This window comes from Tenrec ecaudatus, chromosome 9, assembly GCF_050624435.1.
Source record: "Tenrec ecaudatus isolate mTenEca1 chromosome 9, mTenEca1.hap1, whole genome shotgun sequence".
In the NCBI taxonomy this organism is placed as follows: domain Eukaryota; kingdom Metazoa; phylum Chordata; class Mammalia; order Afrosoricida; family Tenrecidae; genus Tenrec; species Tenrec ecaudatus.
Genome location: NC_134538.1, coordinates 40,540,696 through 40,545,597, shown reverse-complemented (window position 1 = coordinate 40,545,597; position 4,902 = coordinate 40,540,696). Strand labels below are relative to the sequence as shown.

The 4,902-nt window shown below is 44.9% G+C and overlaps 1 pseudogene; it reads left to right on the top strand.

The window, feature by feature from the left end:
- Positions 1–372: 372 nt before the first annotated feature.
- On the top strand, positions 373–1,611 carry LOC142457246 (tubulin delta chain pseudogene; annotated as a pseudogene).
- The last annotated feature ends 3,291 nt before the right edge of the window (positions 1,612–4,902 follow it).

The window sequence follows — 4,902 nt, the reverse complement described above, 5'->3', positions numbered from 1 at the left end:
CTGTCCATCGTGTTCCTGTTCTTAGATGCTGTCCAGATGATTCTGACCCCTAGTGGCCCCTTGGGACAGAGTTGCCCCCTAGGGTTTTCTTGGCTCAAATCTTTATGGAAGCTGATTGCCGCTGGGTGGGCTCCAGCCAGCCCCCTTTTGGTTGGTAGCCAAACGCTTCACTACAGAGCCCCTCTTCTGGTAGAGAATTAAATTGTCATAGCGATTAGATCAGGGCCCCTCAGACAATTGGCACCTCCAGCTCCCTCTGCCTGCCTCTGATGGCTACCGACGGCGGTGGTTCATCCTATATCAGATCCCCTGGTCCAGCAAGAGCCCTGATGGCTGGTCCCCTTCCCCTCCCCCACTTCACCTGTTCCCGAGATGACAGCTGGCCTGGGATATTCCCTAGTGCTGCGATGTCCACACCCTCAGAGCCCCCAGGGAATTCTTGTGCTGTCACCTTGGTGCTTGCTACTCAGTGTGTCCACCCGGGAGTCCGTGAGGGTGCAGACCAAGTTCAGCTCTCCACTTCCACAAGTCTCCCAGGTGACCTGCCCGGTCACCTGCTGTGAGATTGTCCTACCCCAGCTGGCCGAGGCCTCAGTTCTTGAGCCACACCTGGTGGCCAGGGACAGTCTGGAGGCGAGGTGAGCCGCTGCTGCCGCTGTGTGGAGAGGCGCCTGGCCAGCAAATGTTTGTGGTGGCTAAGCCAGGATCAGAGAGGGACTCCTCTTTGCGCTGGTTGGCTTTGAACTTGCTGCTCTGTAAACTGTGCCTCATCTGACTGTGTGGGTGTTCTGACCCTGCCAACGACTTCCTTGGTTGATTGGGTCCCTCAGATGGCTGTCCCTCCTGTGAGTCCCCACCCCCACTCAGCCTGAGTGCAAGCACCCTGGGGGCTGAGGGGGGGGGGAGGGCCGGGTGCCCTTGCCCGCCTTGTCTGTGTGTCCCCGTCCATCAGTGACTGTGCCAAGGCGGTAATAAACATCTGTCAGCCGGAAAAAAAATTGGGAGACTTAATGGAGAATCTTGTTCCCCACCCTGAATTCAAGATGCTGGGTGTGCGGACCATTCCTCAGATGTCTGAGAACCCACTGGCGTACAGCACATTTACTTGGGCAGGCCTCCTCAAGCATTTGAGACAGATGCTCATTTCTAATGCAAACGTGGAAGAAGGTATCAACTGGCAAGTACGGCCACCTGTATCAGGACTGCCTCCTCTTGGCAAAACACCTTTCACCAGGGAGCTTCATTTGAACACTTCTATTGCTAACTTGGTCATCCTTCGTGGCAAAGATGTGCAAAGTGCAGATCTGGGGGGATTGAAAGATCCAGCCCTCTATACTTCCTGGTTAGCACCTGTTGATGCTTTTAATGTATGGAAAACTCAACGAGCCTTCAACAAGTATGAGAAGTCTGCCACATTGGTCAGCAACAGCCAGTTCGTAGTCAAGCCACTTGATCTGATTGTCGGCAAAGCGTGGAATGTGTTTGCTTCAAAAGCCTACATCCATCAATACACAAAATTTGGAATTGAAGAAGAGGACTTCTTGGACACTTTCTCTTTGTTAGAGCAGGTCATTTCCAGTCACTGTAACCTCTGATCTTGAACAAGAGTGTTTTGGGACTAAAATAATTATTGTTAATATCATTTCTGTAAGGGTTTCAACGTCTTATTTGTTAAAGTAACAGTGGAATGCTGGTTTCGTTGTGCACACTAGACCCAAAGGAAAGGAGGGACATCTTTATATTACAAAATAATGTTTTCAATGAAAACATCTTCTACTTACTTTTCATTTTTAGGGGAAAAATTGGTTCTTTTACAAAGAATATTAGAAACCCTTGCTGAGCTGTTGAGACTCGTGTCTGGAGTAGCCAAGGAAAAAGAATATTCCACTTGCCCTCATATTCCTAAATCTTCCGTCTTTTCTGAAAAAGAAAATTCATTCAATATAAAGTAAACCTCTGCTGCAAAATGTTAAGCTAAGAAATTCCAGTTGCGTACGTAAATACAAATGTATTTATCTTTGAAGTGCACGCTTTGAGCCAGCAGAGGGAGCTGTTGTCAAAAGCTACAACGAACATTTAAAAGTAAAAAGTCATAAAAATAAGTTGTTGTTTTTTTAAAGTAAGATTTTTTTCCCACTTAAGCAACTATTTAAGAAATGAATGTCAGGATTTTTATAATAAATATACATCATGTATTTCTTAGGGCTGTCCTCTCTGGTGGAAACTGAATTGGGTATCAGGAGGGCTACGTAGATTCCTCTTTTCTTCTCCATCTCACTCGATGCCTTGTTGTGCCTTTTTAACAGCGAAAGAAGCAGGGTCCAAAGTACATAATTATACATATTAAACTAAGAAGTCCCAGAAGTGGTAGGAGCCATGGGGCTCAAGATTTCAAAATAGTTTTTAATGTTCTTTTCTTTTAAAGAAACCAAGGCAAATAAAATCCACTTTCCTCAAACCTTCTACAATGTACTGTATACCTTCAAGTTTAGCCTACTGTCCATCCTCTGGTACACCCAGACATCCTAAGACAAGCTCCTCTTTTTGTGTTTTTGTTTTTGTAATCATTTTTATTGAGGGCTCATACAACTCTTATCGGAATCCATCCATCCATTGTGTCAAGCACATTTGTACATTTGTTGCCATCATCATTCTCAAAACATTTCCTTTCTACTTGTGCCCTTGGTATCAGCTCATTTCCCCTCCCTCCCCCACCATCCCTCCTTCAGGAAACCTTGATAATTTAGAAATTACTTTTTTCATGTTTTACACTGTCCAATATCTCCCTTCAGCCACTTTTCTGTAGCCTGTCCCCCCAAAGCTACTTTCTTTAACCTTCTTACATCCTCATTGTTTGCAGGTATTGCAAACCCTGACAAATACAGTTCACCTTTCCTCAATCCTTCTCCAACTTACTGCATACTCTCAAGCTTCGCTTTGCCCTCTTTCATCTTCTGGCACAGACGTAAAATTCACGTTCTTCTTCCTTCTTCAGCTTACCGAATCTTTTGCCCTAGCTGGCATTGGAACTTCACTTCTTGGCATCTATGATTTTTGCAGTTAACATAACTTTTAAACCTGCCCAATTGCGTATTGGGCAGAATAGTGGAGAACAGAGTGTAAGGGTTGGGAACAATGGGATGAATCGGCAAGACAGCAAAGTTGATGATGCTTTAAGATCTTGAACTAGTCTGTAGTTGCTACTGGTTTAATGACTGGCAGAATTGGTAAGTTGTATGGAGAGTGAGTGGGCCTTAATAGGCCCTCCTTCAGGGGTTTTGACATTATAGGTTTCAGGCTTTTAATTGTCAAAAGTGATAGGGGACTGAGGCACATTAGGAAATGTCAAGGTGTCATTTAACCTGATGTAAACAGGTTAGTGACGCAAAGTAACAGCATTTAAATGATATACCTCACCCGTGGGTTAACCAGAGCAGGTAGTAAAGGAGGGAATTGACAGGGAGGTACCAGGACACTAGAGCTATTTTGGGAGGAAGTGAAGGCAGGTAGCGTTGTAAGAGAAGTAATAGGTTGGGAGGCTGTGAGGCTTCTGTCAATTGTATAGATATTCCTGTTTTGAATTGAGTACGGGGATGGGCAATATGGAATGGGTAGAAGCTTGTGTGAGAACTGCACATTATACCAGTGATATGAAAGTGTTCGTGTAATGAGTGACTCTGATACTACACTTGTGACTGCTGGAATAGTGGCTGGTGCTAAAGAAGTGTGTCCTACATGTGTAAGTAATGTAGACTATGCAGAGAGGAAAGAAATGGGCTTACCAGAGATGACAGTAGTTACCCTGGGCATGAGGTGGGTGGTCTCCGTGGGCCTCAGACCCTGGACCCAGTTCTTGATTGCTGAGCCTACAAGCCCTGATGGTGAGGCATTTTGAGGAGGTTGCTCCAGAGACATTATCGAAGAGGTGATCCTTCCCACTTTCTGGCAGAAAAGGCAATCAGCATCCTAGAGTCCCCTTTTGATTGTATTCTAGGACAGGTTCTGGCGGAAATCAGGGTCCAAGTGGCTTACCCACTTGTGGTTGAGTGTTAACTGGTTCAGATATACCCATTGTGCTTTGAAGGGTAAAGGCCAGCAAATGTATAAGCTCTTTCCTCACCTTGGGAGCTGTGAGATAAGATGTGGATGAGGTAATGTAGTGCCACCTAGTGTTGAAAGAGTAAACCTGGTGAATTTATGAAAAGTCTTTGAGAGGCTATATGACAGTGGTTCTTAACCTGTGGGTCACGACCCCTTTGGGGATCAAACGACCCTTTCAAAGGGGCTGCCTGATTCATAACAGTAGAAAAATTACAGTGATGAAGTAGCAATGAAAATAATTTTATGCAAAAAAAAAAGAAAATAATTTTATGCTTGGGGGGGGTCACCACAACATGAGGAACTGTATTAAAGGGTTACGGCATTAAAAAGGTTGAGAACCACTGCTATATAAAAACTGTGCTGAATTTTCTCATGGGTTCTAGATATGAATTTCTATTGCTTCTCTGTAATGCCATATATTAGTTACATAATCTGTTGTCCATTTGAGAGGATTAAGAGCCAGGGGGTGGGGTGTAGCCTGTCAATCAGGTCACAGCTTAATGACCTTATTTGGAGGTGCTAAGGAGATAAATAGCTCACTGGAGGCAGGACATAGTATGACTCCCTGAAAGACATTCCACCTGAGAAGACATATGGAGCTAAACTAATGCCCTGAGATTGAGGAGCCATGTAGAGACCCCTGCCGGTGCTGAGATGCTTACACACCGCTGGATCCATAAGACTTTGCACCCACACTGGCCTGTGATATTTCTGCATTTGGCATCATTGCATGTGTTGTGTGAGTCTGAAGAGGAATTTATACACTGGAATCAGATATATGGCTAATATCGGACTTATGGA